At 43.9% G+C, this 17,242-nt stretch overlaps 1 protein-coding gene across 2 annotated transcripts in view; it reads right to left on the reverse strand.

Moving 5' to 3' along the window:
* Positions 1 to 14,330, reverse strand: part of LOC124004681 (OTU domain-containing protein 7B-like) — a 50,075-nt gene extending 35,745 nt beyond the window's left edge. For both annotated transcript variants that reach the window (XR_006833508.1, XM_046313372.1), the window contains exon 1: positions 14,121 to 14,330. The gene's annotated coding sequence lies outside the window, so the exon portion shown is untranslated. The remainder of the gene's footprint in view (positions 1 to 14,120) is intronic.
* Between the last annotated feature and the right edge of the window lie 2,912 nt (positions 14,331 to 17,242).

Consider the following 17,242-nt stretch of genomic DNA (forward strand, 5'->3'; position numbering starts at 1 on the left):
CCTTCCTCTTGCAGGAACTGCTGACACACTCCAGCCACATGAGGTCTAGTATTAGGAGGAACCCAGGGCCAACCGCACCGGCATAGGGGTCTGAAGATCTGAGGATCATAGGGGGTCTGAGGATCTGAGGATCTGATCTCGGTACCTAATAGCAGTCAGGCTACCTCTGGCAAGCATATGGAGGGCTGTGCGGCCCCCCAAAGAAATGCCACCCCACACCATGACTGACCCACCACCAAACCGGTCATGCTGGAGGATGTTGCAGGCAGCAGAACGTTCTCCACGGCATCTCCAGACTCTGTCACGTCTGTCACGTGCTCAGTGTGAACCTGCTTTCATCTGTGAAGAGCACAAGGTGCCAGTGGCGAATTTGCCAATCTTGGTGTTCTCTGGCAAATGCCAAACGTCCTGCACGGTGTTGGGCTGTAAGCATAACCCCCACCTGTGGACGTCGGGCCCTCATACCACCCTCATGGAGTCCGTTTCTGACCGTTTGAGCAGACACGTGCACATTTGTGGCCTGCTGGAGGTCATTTTGCAGGGCTCTGGCAGTGCTCCTCCTGCTCCTCCTCGCACAAAGGCGGAGGTAGTGGTCCTGCTGCTGGGTTGTTTCCCTCCTACGGCCTCCTCCACGTCTCCTGATGTACTGGTCTGTCTCCTGGTAGCGCCTTCATGCTCTGGACACTACACTGACAGACACAGCAAACTTTCTTGCCACAGCTCGCATTGATGTGCCATCCTGGATGAGCTGCACTACCTGAGCCACTTGTGTGGGTTGTCGACTCCGTCTCATGCTACCACTAGAGTGGAAGCACCGCCAGCATTCAAAAGTGACCAAAACATCAGCCAGGAAGCATGGGAACTGAGAAGTGGTCTGTGGTTACCACCTGCAGAACCACTCCTTTATTGGTGGTGTCTTGCTAATTGCCTATAATTTCCACCTGTTGTCTATTCCATTTGCACAACAGCATGTGCAATTTGTCAATCAGTGTTGCTTCCTAAGTGGACAATTTGATTTCACAGAAGTGTGATTGACTTGGAGTTACATTGTGTTGTTTAAGTGTTCCCTTTATCTTTTTGAGAAGTGTATTTAATTGGATTTGGACCATTTTCCCTGGTCAAATAACATTTGTTTAAGCTGGTCATTTCAGAAAAATCTATGAAATGCACAACTTAAGCCTGGAACATTTTCTGAGATGTCAGCCAATTGAACAATGAAAACCACTGACTTGAGTTTATTAGTAAAAAATTGGTTTTCCATAGCAAAACAAGCTTTAGTTCAGTGTCAATGGCACAAACAGCCATTCAGTTACCAAACTTTTCATCTTCTCCCTTCTCCAAATACGGTAACGCAACACAGGTGTAAGAGTTTGGGGAAACAAACGATTGTTACTGGTTTCCCCTTTGAATTAGGCCTGGTCTTTTGGTCATCTTTTATTCATTCATGAACTCTGAGATTCCAGTCTTGAACAAGGCTTGGACACCAGCTGAGGTAAGTAGTGTCACTGATTACAAAGACACTGCTCATGCCCACCCAAAAGAGAAAGGGGGAGAAAGAAAGAGCTGATGTCAGAGATTCCATGGGATGACCACCCTCCGAGGGGGCATGTTGCTGGAGCCAGGGCTTAGAGATGTCCAGTCACCACCCAAAAATCTGCCTCTTTCACCATTCCCAGGAATGGGAAGTTAAGGCCGGGAATTTTACTTAAATTCATCTAAAAAAGTAACCTTATAACAGTGAACCTTTTTTGTGGGATACACATAGGGCAATTCTAGGTCTTGTAGCATATTTTGGTTAAACTATCCCCAATTCAATATAATTGCAAGCCTCTGCATGCACAGTGCATTCTTCCATTACATGTGCAGTGCACTCTTCCATCACATGTACAGCTGATTCTCAAGATCTTGCACACTAATGAGATGCTATTGAGCCCACACTACTACACAGAGTCAAGGACTACGTGCTTTCTGGTCAACTTTGATTACAATACTGGGTGGGGTGAATATATTTTATATGACATATGATTTTTTTGTTAACTAGTAAATAGTAGCCTACAGCAAAGTGTGTTTAAATAATTTCTAACTTGTTAACAATTTCTGCTAGTTAGTTTTTGCTACCATGTGGGTTTTAGCTTGCTTGAGCCTGCTAACTGGAGTGTTAACGCACCTGTTTCCATACATGTTTCATTTTAAAACATTTTTCTTACAAAGGAGGTATTTAATCTAACTATTTATCTCTACATTAAATTGTATTTGGGGGTTTTTGTCTTTTTTTCTAATATTTACAGGAAAATGCCATGGGCACTATCTGATGTGTGGAAACATTTCATTGCAGCTAATGTAGACGGAATAGCTGTGTACATTTGCAAATACTGTGCCAAATCATGTGAAGAATGCAACAAAAGAATCATCTGGCCAAGTGCATAAAGTTCCCCCAGCGCTCACAAAAAGCAACCTCTGATAAAAGTCCCTTATCGATAGCAACAGCTTTTAGTCCTCCTGGAATCAGACGTTTTTTTGACTCAATGGAGGAATGCTGATGGATTTTTTTTATTATTTTTATTTCACCCTTATTTAACCAGGTAGGCAAGTTGAGAACAAGTTCTCATTTACAATTGCGACCTGGCCAAGATAAAGCAAAGCAGTTCGACACAAACAACGACACAGAGTTACACATGGAGTAAAACAAACATACAGTCAATAATACAGTATAAACAAGTCTATATACGATGTGAGCAAATGAGGTGAGAAGGGAGGTCAAGGCAAAAAAAGGCCATGGTGGCAAAGTAAATACAATATAGCAAGTAAAACACTGGAATGGTAGATTTGCAATGGAAGAATGTGCAAAGTAGAAATGAAAATAATGGGGTGCAAAGGAGCAAAATAAATAAATTAATTAAATACAGTAGGGAAAGAGGTAGTTGTTTGGGCTAAATTATAGGTGGGCTATGTACAGATGCAGTAATCTGTGAGCTGCTCTGACAGTTGGTGCTTAAAGCTAATGAGGGAGATAAGTGTTTCCAGTTTCAGAGATTTTTGTAGTTCATTGGCAGCAGAGAACTGGAAGGAGAGGCGGCCAAAGAAAGAATTGGTTTTGGGGGTGACTAGAGAGATATACCTGCTGGAGCGTGTGCTACAGGTGGGAGATGCTATGGTGACCAGTGAGCTGAGATAAGGGGGGACTTTACCTAGCAGGGTCTTGTAGATGACATGGAGCCAGTGGGTTTGGCGACGAGTATGAAGCGAGGGCCAGCCAACGAGAGCGTACAGGTCGCAATGGTGGGTAGTATATGGGGCTTTGGTGACAAAACAGATTGCACTGTGATAGACTGCATCCAATTTGTTGAGTAGGGTATTGGAGGCTATTTTGTAAATGACATCGCCAAACTCGAGGATTGGTAGGATGGTCAGTTTTACAAGGGTATGTTTGGCAGCATGAGTGAAGGATGCTTTGTGGCGAAATAGGAAGCCAATTCTAGATTTAACATTGGATTTGAGATGTTTGATATGGGTCTGGAAGGAGAGTTTACAGTCTAACTAGACACCTAAGCATTTGTAGTTGTCCACGTATTCTAAGTCAGAGCCGTCCAGAGTAGAGATGTTGGACAGGCGGGTAGGTGCAGGTAGCGATCGGTTGAAGAGCATGCATTTAGTTTTACTTGTATTTAAGAGCAATTGGAGGCCACGGAAGGACAGTTGTATGGCATTGAAGCTTGCCTGGAGGGTTGTTAACACAGTGTCCAAAGAAGGGCCAGAAGTATACAGAATGGTGTCGTCTGCGTAGAGGTGGATCAGAGACTCACCAGCAGCAAGAGCGACCTCACTGATGTATACGGAGAAGAGAGTCGGTCCAAGAATTGAACCCTGTGGCACCCCCATAGAGACTGCCAGAGGTCCTGACAGCAGACCCTCCGATTTGACACACTGAACTCTTATCAGAGAAGTAGTTGGTGAACCAGGCGAGGCAATCCTTTGAGAAACCAAGGCTGTCGAGTCTGACGATGAGGTGATTGACAGAGTCGAAAGCCTTGGCCAGATCAATGAATACGGCTGCACAGTAATGTTTCTTATTGATGGCGGTTAAGATATCGTTTAGGACCTTGAGAGTGGCTGAGGTGCACCCATGACCAGCTCTGAAACCAGATTCACCATACCTTCTCTGCTATGCAGATTCGAAATGGTCGGTAATCTGTTTGTTGACTTGGCTTTCGAAGACCTTAGAAAGGCATGGTAGGATAGATATAGGTCTGTAGCAGTTTGGGTCAAGAGTGTCCCCCCCTTTGAAGAGGGGGATGACCGCAGCTTCTTTCCAATCTTTGGGAATCTGACGACACGAAAGAGGGGTTGAACAGGATAGTAATAGGGGTGGCAACAATTTCGGCAGATAATTTTAGAAAGAAAGGGTCCAGATTGTCTAGCCCGGCTGATTTGTAGGGGTCCAGATTTTGCAGCTCTTTCAGAACATCAGCTGAACGGATTTGGGAGAAGGAGAAATGGGGAAGGCTTGGGCGAGTTGCTGTTGGGGGTGCAGTGCTGTTGACCGGGGTAGGAGTAGCCAGGTGGAAAGCATGGCCAGCCGTAGAAAAATGCTTATTGAAATTCTCAATTATGGTGGATTTATCAGTGGTGACAGTGTTTCCTATCTTCAGTGCAGTGGGCAGCTGGGAGGAGGTGTTCTTATTCTCCATGGACTTTACAGTGTCCCAGAACTTTGAGTTAGTGTTGCAGGAAGCAAATTTCTGCTTGAAAAAGCTAGCCTTGGCTTTTCTAACTGCCTGTGTATAATGGTTTCTAGCTTCCCTGAACAGCTGCATATCACGGGGGCTGTTCGATGCTAATGCAGAACGCCATAGGATGTTTTTGTGCTGGTTAAGTGCAGTCAGGTCTGGGGAGAACCAAGGGCTATATCTGTTCCTGGTTCTAAATTTCTTGAATGGGGCATGTTTATTTAAGATGGTTAGGAAGGCATTTTTAAAGAATATCCAGGCATCCTCTACTGACGGGATGAGATCAATATCCTTCCAGGATACCCCGGCCAGGACGATTAGAAAGGCCTGCTCGCTGAAGTGTTTCAGGGAGCGTTTTACAGTGATGAGTGGTTGTTTGACCGCTGACCCATTACGGATGCAGGCAATGAGGCAGTGATCGCTGAGATCTTGGTTGAAGACAGCAAAGGTGTATTTAGAGGGCAAGTTGGTTAGGATGATATCTATGAGGGTGCCCGTGTTTAAGGCTTTGGGGAGGTACCTGGTAGGTTCATTGATAATTTGTGTGAGACTGAGGGCATCAAGTTTAGATTGTAAGATGGCTGGGGTGTTAAGCATGTTCCAGTTTAGGTCGCCTAGCAGCACGAGCTCTGAAGATAGATGGGGGGCAATCAGTTCACATATGGATGTCTTGCTCAAGCTGTGTATGCAACTGGTGCACATCTGATGGTCACAGGCAATGTGTATTGGAAAGAGATTTCTGAATGGAGCGGTGTATGCTGGGCGAAGAACAACCAGACATGCTTTATCTACTAATTTGCTGGATGCAGAGTTCAACGGCTCAAGTGAAGGTCAAGCAGATCATAGAGAACGCAGTCTATAATGCAATCATCTCTGGTGGGTGGTCGAATGTTCTTGGGCAAGGAATAATTAACTACATCTCCACACCTAAACCAGTATTCTACAAAAGCACAGACACACCGGTCTCTACATTGCAGATGAGCTGAAGGAAATGGAAATGCAATATGGCAGTCGTGCCAACATATCTCATCAGCCACCTGGTGGAAGGGACTTTGTGGATCTGAGGCTTTTTCCCCTGTTGCCTCCATCATCCTCCAAAACCAAACAACATCAGCCGCCTCAGAGCACAACTGGTCCTTGTTTGGGAACACACACCAAAGCACGCATCATGCAGACCAGTACAAGGGTTGAAAAATTGTGGACAAAATTGTGGCAAATTTGAGGCTTTTTGAGCCTGCAATGAGCCATCCCCAACAAGGATGGAAAGTGAAGTGCAGATGAGGCCTCAGTCTGATGTTCAAGAGGTAGACATTGAGGTTTAGGAAGAAGACATGGAAACCTGAGAGTAAAACAACCAAAGCTTTAGTTTCTCCACTATCATTTTACAGATGTACGCTGAAAACGTTTTGGGGAGATGCGATGGCTCATTCAATATTCCCTTTTGTTGTTCAGTGAAATCATCCCATGTGAAGAGTCAAGTCATTTAATTTGAGTTCAATTTGTAACAAAAAATAAAATCTATTGGAAGGATTTAATAATTTGCAATTATGATAAAGTAAAATGTTTATGTTTCTGTCTATATGATATGGTAAATATATCCAATGCAAAAAAACATTACATTTAAATGGTATTAACATTCATTTGCATATATTTCCATATATTCCTGTTAATTCCCACAGAAAGTTTCCACCTCTGAATATTCCCCAAAATGTGAAACCCCTAACAACATCCCATCCGAAGGAGGCTATAAATCAAAGTGGCATCAAACATTGAATGGCATAAGGGGATCCCACGTGTTGTCTAAGCCTGCTGTAAGCATTCAGTGACGCTTGTTTCCAGTCTTCCCTCACTCCTTAAATACTCAAGCGTCTAACTCCATGTGATAGCAAACTGTCAACCCTGTAAGTTGTACGGTGAAAAAATGAGACTTTACATTTGTACAGTTTGTTACCATAGCTACCATAGCTAGAAATGCATACAGAATGCCAGCCCCTCATCGGCAAGGTGTCAAAATTACAACAGACTTTTCACAGCCTAAAAATACCACTCCATGAACCAAATATAGCACCTCGCCTCAGTGCAAAGTTTTTAAACAGCAGACAACTGAAAGAAAACAGGCGGGAAACAAACAAACGTTCTGGCGAGCAAACAAGACAGCTAAGCTATGTCTGCAAGTGTCATGGCTTGGGAAGCTACAAGGAACACAAAGCATCCCTGATAGGCTACTGCTCTTTCTCTCTGGTGTATCTGCTTAACTTCAATGGGATAATGGGTTATGCCACCAATAAGGTGTGCAGTGTTCTCTGACAGTGTAGGACTAGCTACTGCAGGCTTTTCACTAGCAACTGACAGTGTAGGCTAACTCCAGTAGGGTAAGAAGTTAGGGGGCCTGGTAGTCAGTCACTCTTTTTGGCATCCAGAGGCCCGATTTCCTCTTGTTGACATGCACAGCGGCGTGGTAGCAACTGCCAAGTTCAAGCAGTTATAATGGGCAGAGTAATAGTTTTCCAGAGAAACTGTTTATCAAGTGTCTGAGAGCCGATGTCATGGCTAAGCCAAGCATTTTGTGGCCAAGGTCTCAACGAAGTTTCACTTACCCACAAACTGTCTTTCGCAGGTGAGGAAAAGGATGTCTCGGTTCACAATTGGTGGTGTGGGTCATGTTCATGGAGTATTTGTGAGCAGCCTGTTCTCTCCTCTCCTGCCACCATGCTCCATTGGGCACTTTATTAGAGCTGCCCAGTACCTGGCTTCAGAGGCAACCCTGCCCTGTGTGCAGGGGTCTGTCGTTGTAGTCACACCCAGTCATCAACAGTCAAGCGGTGCTAATTAACAGCCACTCATAGCAGACGGATTCAGATGGGGACGTGGGGTGCCGAGGCAGCAGCCAACAGTACTGACGCCCCTGACATATCCTCCGACCATGGCTGTGTGGCATGCAGTGCCGTGCCATGCTGTGTCATGCCACACCGTGAACAGTGGTGCTGACCCATGCCATATTGTGCCTTGCTGTGCCATGTAGCAACGTAAGAGGACACACGGGTAGTTCACAGAGAATGGTTGCAGAAAGGGAGTAACAGGACAATTTACGAGGGCATGTTTCATTTGTGTGTGTTTTGTAATGAGACTAGGCCTACACTTTGTGCCCATCTGCATACATGTCAATGCTGTGGATAATCAAAATAATAGAGTTTGATTCTGTCAGCTGCAGTGTGCGAGCAGAGCACTGCTATGTCAATGAAGGACTGCAGCACAGAGATATGCAGCAGAAGTGTTTTCATTGGACTCAGGGAACAATCTGCCCTGGTTTCAGTATTCCCGGAGCACTGCCAACCTAAACTCAGCACACCGTGGGCGGGAACTCCTCATACGGCACAAGCTGATTTTTATTGATGTCTTTCTTGCCTTTGTGCAGAAATGCCACCTTCTGCATCTGCACAGCTAGCCTATTTGGATGAAATTTGCAATCAATATTAAATTAAGCAGTAAGACACGAGAGGGTGTGGTATATGCCCAATATACACAGCTATGGGCTGTTCTCAGACACGACGCATCGCAGAGTGCCTAGACACAGCCCTTAGCATGGTATATTGGCCTTATACCACAAACCCCCAAGGTGCCTTATTGCTATTATAAACTGGTTATAAAAGCAATTAGAGCAGTAAAACGAAATGATGTCATACCCGTGGTATGCGGTCTGATATACCCCAGCTGTCAGCCAATCAGCATTCAGGCCTCTAACCACCCAGTTTATAAAAACAACTAAAACCCTATGGACAGTAAAACCTGAGGGCAGTAAGAGGAATGAGCCTGAATTCAAACATTTGTACCAACATTTGCTTTCCCCAGTAGCTCAATATGCAAAGGCCATCAATGTCTTGTGGATGCCAATGAGACTTCACAAAACAATGAGCTAGGGCTTACATAACTCACATTTAAAAGAAGGGTGGGAGTTCGCTTTTGCAGTAATTTATGCATTACTCCTTCACGCATATCAGACATTTCTTAGACGCAAACCTGCATCTTTGGCTGCACTGCTCTGTGGAAACAACCAGAAGACTAAGCAATAACAGTACACATCCTGACCATGTTACAAAATTTGTAAATTAAGTCTTAAAGTAAAAATCCTATGAAATATTTATGATATATATATATATTTTTTTTTTTGCAATTGCAATTTGCAATTGTTTAAAGACCTACCATTATGATCAGAATGTGCAATATTGAACTTGATATCTTGAATGTTAAGACTCCCATTGAAATTAGCCTAAATGAATTATGACTAATGCAGAGTTGCGCTAGTGGATCTCAAGTCAGAATACCGTCAGCCCAAATTGAATTGTAAATGGTCTATTTTGCAGTTATAGAATTAGCCTTGCACTCTGAAAACACATAAAATAACTTATTTTCAACACCAGGTAGGCCATCCTATGTATGTGCAAGGCCTACCTAACCTGTATGCAGTCCGTGGCTAGGCTAACGGCAGTGGTTAAACGAGCATTAGAAGCAACAGGCCTGGGCACTAATGCTCATGCAAATCCCCACGTGGTGCTGGCTTGGCAATCAACGCAGTGAGGTGGCTTTACACGCCCAGGGCGAGAGGCTCCTCTCCTGCAGGGACAGGATTACTGCAGTCCTGGATCTAGAGTGGAGAGAGTGGGAAGGACTGCTGTTGTGTAGTAACAGCATGGTGAGGAGCCAGCAGCCATGTGATCTTACCATGGCTTTCTTCCGGGTAGAGGGCCCAGTCAAGGGGGATTGTGGAGCTTTTGTTTTTACATGAGAGAGCAAAAGTATAGCCTTGGTCTCCATTCACCCCTCTATTAGGCTTTACCCATCAACCGTTTGACCCAGTTGGCCCATCCGTAGAGCGATGCTGAGATAATATTGGGGATGCTTCAGAATGGAAAAATCGGGAGCATGTGTCCCATTGTTTTATATCAGTTGAAATCAATGTATTCAACATCCTACAATCAGTGATGCATCTGTGAAAAGAGTTGGCATAGCAAAGTTGAGTACAAAAACACATCATAAAATTATAAAATAACCAGTCAGAGTATCCCAAAGCATTGGGCACACTCACCTAGTCCCTGGTTGAACACAAAGGAAGTAGGTACTAGGTAGGGCTGAGGTGCAATTGCTGATGCTTGGTTTTGAAGGCCTCGCCACCCTGACACAAACAGCCCTGGGCCCTGGCTGCTGTGTCAAAGGGCTGGCAGCCATCCAGGCATGCAGGGGAGGGTGGGGCTGAATGGGGTTTTATGAGTCGCTGTCTGTGTGCACAGGCTCTCAGAGACAAGCTTCCTATTGATTGCCCCTCTGCTGAGGAATCATGGGGATGTTTTTTTCTTCCAAAGCACATCTGGTACATTCTTGTTTTGACCATGCTGTATGCTGGCAAACAAGGATGCAGGGGTGCATGGTGGAGGAATTCTAGATGTCATGGTGATAAAGTCTTATGAAAATGTATGGAGTAGACTATATGTGCTGTGTAAAGCAGTAAATTGGGACCAACAGAGATAATCCGAAGAATAAATATTTGCCTAGTTAGAGAATTTATTCAGAGGCTAGCAGTATGTTTCCATTTATGTTAACGTTTACATTACATTTGACATTTTAGTAATTTAGCAGACACTTATCCAGAGCGACTTAAAGTTAGTGCATTCATCTTAAGGTAGCTAGGTGAGATAACCACATACAGTGTCACAGTCATTGTAAGCAACAAGGCCCAAGCAATCTTGGTTAACCCCGAACTAAAGTCTTGCGGAATTGGTCAGCTGCGCAATTAAGTTCTCCCAACATGATGAAATGCCCATGTAGGCCACCTCTACCCTGTTATTTTCTGGAGTCCAGGTTAACTTTGGTAACCAAAGGTCTGACCTTCCTGATGAAGGCAATGAAATGTCTCTGTTGGCTAGAACATTAAGCTGGAAACAACTAGGGTTGAAGGGGTGATTCCTGCATGCATGGGCCTACTAAAAGCCTAGATATGCATTGCATTCCCTTCCCTGTAGCATATGGTCGTGGTAGGACAAATTACAATCCTTGAACACAGACTAGATAGAGGCAATAAGACACGCATGGTCATGCAGTTGTCCCACTAACCTGGAGAAGCACTCAACTATTTACTTATTAATCTGACCTTGTTTGCGGGGGTAGAGGGATCCTATGGAGATAGTTTTAATCTACGTGGGCCTGGCACTGAAGCTGACACTGGATCCTTGAAACATACTCTAAATGAACAGCTGTTGGGGGAGCCTAGCGAGAGACCACTAAAATTGTACCTCTAGATTAGGCGTTGCTGCGGAAGCAGGGTTCCACACTGAAATATAATATTCAGTCTCTACTACCACACAGAGACAGTCAAGATGGCTAAAGCCAACCAACACAATGGTAGGCTAAATGGCTCTGTGTGAGAGATAGAAGGTTTAGGCTTAACTCATAACTTCACGCAGGTAGGGCTTGATCATTTATAAACTGTACAGTGATACACCATTTAGACTAGAGCTTGGAGAGTGCTAGCTGAAGAGAGTGGAAAGAGGGAAAGAATCCTGAAGGACAAATGGATGGACTCTGGGGGTTTTTCTCCAAAGAACTGTCCGAATAAGACTTGAGTGCTCACAAAGGAACTGCACACAGATCAGTCATGTGTGGATGACTTCACTGTGTCTCTCACACAGGCTAAAGGACACCAATAAATTAGCCAAGCACACCCTGAAAATTTCCACAATGCTCAACTGGTGATAAAACCGAAGCGAATTATGACATCAATAGGATAATCCCTTGCCTTGATGGATTATGGCGATAATGCTCTCTGTCATCAGTGTCATGTTTCTCCCACCTGTGATTTAGCCAGCCATCCTGTTTGACATAGTGTAGTGTTTATACATCGCAGGGCTTCTTTAGAGGCAAAAAAACAAACCATTTGAATGTTGGTGGAGAAGCATGAAAAGTTGCAAATTAAGCTATGAAGCACAGATTTGCCATGTTTCATTGTCAAGAGTCAAAGGGCTCTACGCAAAACAATTAGTGATCACTGTCAAACAAATGCCATCCGAACACCATTTTGTTCTATGTGATATTGTCGTTTTTAATTTTTTTAATTGTGCAATGTTGGGGATTACCCTGGGCGTCGGTGTGGGGCTACACCAGTGCCATGATTACTGTATATATGTGATAACCTTTGTATGGCTGCAATGCGCAATGATGGAAAAGTACTGGGTAAATGGAGATGTACTGCTTTAGTTCTCAAGCTGTAAATTGTCTGCACCTGCTGATAGTCACCCAGCCTCAAGGCCGAGATAGTAAAGTGAGAATCCACAGTCTAGACATGTTTTTCTCATCTTAGATACTTTGTATCTAATCCAATGCAACAATATTAAGATATGACCACAGACCCTATCGTCAATCATATTTGATATTTACTGCTGGATAATTTACAAAAAACAGTAATTCACAGTGTCTTAGTTGTACTAGATTATCTCAATATCACAGAGGGACACTATACAGGCTCCCCAAAAGATGACCTCAGGTGTTCTGTGTGACGCTGCATGGATCAATGCGTTCCTTGAAAAAGGGAAGACTTGCGTAACAATGCAAACTTGCACACACACACCCTAGCAGTCTGCTCACTGAGGAACACTCCTCTTGCCAGTTAGCCCTTCCAGTTTGCCTTTCCAGCATCCCCCTGCATTGCCATTGAAATGTGTAGAGGTAGGAGGGATAGATGCATTTCTTCCTCCCACTGCAAAAACAGATCCCTCAGAATTCCACTGTGCTTGCGCGCTCCCCCGGAATTCTACGTGTACTAATATAAAGGCATTTGCTGCATTTGTCCCTTTTGTTCTCTCTCTCTCTCCTCAAGTGGTAGGCTCAATCGACTAATGGTTTAATGCAAATGGTCACAACTTGAATGACACCACAATCACATGGTCGTAAGTGAAAATGTCCTGCCAAATCACAGATATAACAAATCCCAAAATGATGCTTCATCTGTTACATGCATCATGTTATAATGCATAGTGTACTTATAGTGGGAGCAAGACAAGCATGGGTTCAGGTTCAAGTGCATACAAACAGCAGTCAGAAAGCTACAGGGAAGGTAGAGTTGATAAGGGTTAGTCTTCCTCATCTTCTAACAATGTGCCTTCTTTACATAATGAAAAAGAGAAAAGGCACTGTATGCCTAAGCAGTGAAGAGCCTGTCACTATCCTACTTTTATGTTGCAGGTTGTCTGCCTATACTAGACTACAAGCAAACAAAATAAATTGTAAATAAAGAGCTGAATAATTCAAGTGTAATGATACCCTTTCATTGTAGTGGTGTTGGCAATGGCGCAACGCATAGTTTACATAATGACGAGAGGTCTTTAAATAAACCCACTGTGGAGCTGTCAAAGCCTATGTCACTGGTTTCAATCATCCAGGGAAAAATATATTAGTGACCTAAGATTGTCATTTAAATGTAGTATCAATGTTTTACAATTAACTAAGCAATAGCCTAAATACGGGCAAGTATTAAACTCTCTGGGGTAAATAACTATAAAGCAGGAGTCCTTTGCATTGATATAACGTTTACTTTAAACGTTAATTATAGCAAGCAACAGGGCTACGACTTGCTGAATATTTCACCGACAGGACTGGCAGAGGCCTCCCGTTTGAAGTTGCTCATTCCTCAAATGGATTCAGGCCTAACGTTAGATGGGGAGGGGATGATACCAGGAGAGAGTAGAATGGCTAACTAGTCAGCTAACTCAACATACCGTTAGTTAGCCCAATAATGTAACGTTAATAAAGGATCCGACTGATGTGTGTATATCGTCTATGAATGGGCTATGCGTTAGTTAGCTAACTAAGCATAGTACATTTTCGTCCTATCCTTTCCTGGCTAACTAGGCAGATGAGCAATTGAGAGAACTAGCCAGCTAGTTAACGTTAATGTTAGCAAAGTTATCCTGAACGTCGTTAACTAACGTTAGCTAGCAAGGCATAGTTACCGAAGCGACATTGTTAACGCAACTCGAATTAAATTGGAAGCTAACGTTATAGCTAGCTATCCCGTTAATAAGTTACGGTAACAGGTCTAGCTAACTTGCTAGCGAGATTGTAGCTAAATTAGTTAGCTAGCTGGGCTGACTAGCTAACATCAGCTAGGTAACTTAGTTTACTAGTTGGTCAATCGAACCAGCTCTGTTTCATGTTTTAGCCGTCTAGGAGTCTCCCACTTAAAACTTCCAATTTAATGAGTTAGCGAGCTAGATCCTTCCAACTCATTAAACACGTTCATACAAAGCCAGCTACGGGTCGTCCTGTCCAAAATGTTTCCAGTTAGCTATAATGTTACAAGCTAAAGTCGCTAGCTAGCTAGCAGTTGAGTGTCCCTTGTCTGCTTACCTTGAGCGGCCTCGCAGACATTTCTTTCATCGTCCCATAATAGTCCTCCCTCTTGACAAATACTGTGAAAACCTCCACCTTTATTAGACCAGTTTTTCCTGATTTTGAGCTAATCCAGAGGTTGCAGTCTACTGTAAATCCAAAACAGGACTCAACGACAAAGTAGTTTCTTACTTACAACAACAACAATGTCAACCAAGGCGCTTCTGAGTCGAGCCAGCTGAGGTAGCCAAATTATGTCGCCTGCCAATCGCAAAACAGACAGAAGTTGACTGCCAATCTAAAACACCAATGACCACACGATACTCTTTGACTGAACTGTCCCAGTGTAGCTAACGTCAAATGGAAACGGGAGAGGGGGAAACCTTCATACCCCGATTGGCTGCAGAGAAAAGAGAGGCAGGCAATCGATTCAAGGCTATGGATGGGACGGGAACTGTTCCTTCGATGAGGTCATCTGGGTGATGTTGCTAATGTGCAAACTTGTGCCTTTAGAAAGTATTCATACCCCTTGACCTATTCCACATTTTGTTGTGTTACAGCATGAACTCAAAACGGATGCCATTTTAATTTTTCTCACCCATCTACACACAATAACCAATAATGACCATTTCTAAAAACTGTTTTTAGAAATGTGTTTGCACATGTATTGAAAATGAAATACATTCATATCTAATTTACATAAGTATTCACACCCCTTTTCTATGACACTCCAAATTGAGCTCAGGTGCATCTAATTTCCTTTGATTGTCCTTGAGATATCACTACAACTTGATTGGAGTCTACCTGTAGCCAATTCAATTGTTTGGACATAATTTAGAAAGAAACACCCATGTCTGTATAAGGTCTCACAGTTGACAGTGAATGTCAGAAGATTTTGAGACAAGACAAGGGTTTCCACCGGGCGCTGAGTCGAGATGACCTGTAAGATGGTGGACAGGAAAGAAAGGAGGAAAGTGGAACATATTATGAGTAAATATGGAGTGGGGGATTTCACAAGCCTTCTGGAAGATATGATGACTGAGAAGATGGTGGGTGAAGAAGAAAAAAAGGAGAAAGATGTAACATGTTTTGAGAGAATATGGAATAGAGGATCACACAGAACTTTTGGAAGAGCTATAGAAGGAAATTGAACGTGACAAGAGTGAGGATTAATTCAATGTGGTGGCAGGTGCAGTGGTAACCGCCGAAAAGGAAGTGAGTGTAGAGGGAAACAATGTTATGAGGAAGGTTGCCATCAAGTGGAAAAAGAGGGGTATGTGTTCTGGTAGCTCAGGCAGAGTCTTTTCCTGACAAGGTCAAGTTAGGATGTGTTAGTTATTTCATGAGAGCTTTTATTCCAAAAATAGTACAGTGTTTTAGGTGACAAGCTAATGGTCATGTTGCAGCAGTGTATAGGAGGGAGATTCCTAGATGTAAGAAGTGCGCAGTGGGTAATGAGATAAAAGAATGTGAAGTATCGGTGGAGAAAGTAAAGTAAGCTGTGGGGGTGCCCATGGGGCTGGTGATCAGATGTGTCCAGTGAGAGAAAGATAGGTTGAGGTTGCCAGGTTCAGAGTAGTACAGACTGTGTGTGTGCACACTGAAGCAGCAAAAACAGTGGTAGAGGAAGATGGGTACAGGGTGAGGGATCCTGAAAGGACCCAATCGAGAGAGGGCTGGGAATAATATGTGCTTCAGTAAGGTGGGTTTTTTAGCATTCATAGCCATGGTTGTCAACTGTACTGCATAAATGGAACGTAAGTCACAGAAAATAGTTGTGTGGTGGCAGCTGCAGAGAAGTACTTGGGATAACAACCTTTCCCTCAATGTGATCAAGACAAAGGAGATGATTGTGGACTACTGGAAAAGGAGGACCGAGCACGCCCCCATTCTCGTCGAGGGGGCTGCAGTGGAGCAGGTTGAGAGCTTCAAGTTCCTTGCTGTCCACATCACAAACAAACTAGAATGGTCCAAACTAGAATGGCACAACAAAGCATATTCCCCCCTCAGGAAATTAAAAAGATTTGTCATGGGTCCTCAGATCCTCAAAAGGTTCTACAGCTGCAACATCGAGCGCACTGGTTGCATCACTGCCTGGTACGGCAACTGCCCAGCCTCCGACCGCAAGGCACTACAGAGGGTAGTGCGTACGGCCTAGTACATCACTGGGGCTAAGATGCTTGGCAACCAGGACCACCTATACCAAGAGGTATCAGAGGAAGGCCCTAAAAATTGTCAAAGACTTCAGCCACCCCAGTCATACACTGTTCTCTCTGCTACCACATGGCAAGCGGTACCGGAGTGCCAAGTCTAGGACCAAAACGCTTCACAACAGCTTTTACCCCCAAGCTAATCAAATGTCTACTCGGACTATGCATTGTGTCCCGTCACCACCCCAAATTTCTTTACTTATCTATTGTTTACCTAATATATGTTGGTTAAGGGCTTGAAAGTAAGCATTTCACTGTAAGATCTACACCTGTTATATTTGGCTCACGTGACAAATAAACTTTGATTTGATTGCAAAGTATTACTGCTGAAGAGTTGCAGGGGGTATTGAGTGGTAATGTACTGTTCTCCCATGCTGTTGGCCTCTAGCAGGATCAGATATGGTTATGTAGTGGAATAGGGTGGTGTTATTTTTAGTGAGGGTTAAAGTTGGCAGGGTAATTTTCCTACTTTCCCAATCTGTATTACCAGACGTTCATGTAGGTAGTCTGTAACTGGCCCCACACTTCACCTGCACCTAAAAGTTGGATGCGACCTGCCAACCCAATCCCAAAGACGACGAAGAAGCGCAAGTCAGAGCAGTAACTATACCATAAAGTTCAAGGAACTGTCTGTAGATGTCCAACATAGAATTGTGATGAGGCCAGTGGCGACCCGTCATTCAGGGCAGGTGAGTTAATAAAGCCGCATACAAACATGGTCTCTTTTTTGCTTTCTTGAGTAAGGGAGCTCCAAAACACAGGTGTTTCAGCCTAGCTCAGTGCTTTCTGTGGTGGTGGGGCAGCCAACAGAAAATACGAAGTGTAGGAGTTGGTAATGTTCTCTAGTTGCGCCGTGTTTGGCTCATTGTTCTGTCACTCATGGGGACACCATGTCGCTGCAAAATCTACAGGTGGAGCTAAAAAATTCAG

This window comes from Oncorhynchus gorbuscha, linkage group LG19 (genome assembly GCF_021184085.1).
Source record: "Oncorhynchus gorbuscha isolate QuinsamMale2020 ecotype Even-year linkage group LG19, OgorEven_v1.0, whole genome shotgun sequence".
Lineage (NCBI taxonomy): Eukaryota > Metazoa > Chordata > Actinopteri > Salmoniformes > Salmonidae > Oncorhynchus > Oncorhynchus gorbuscha.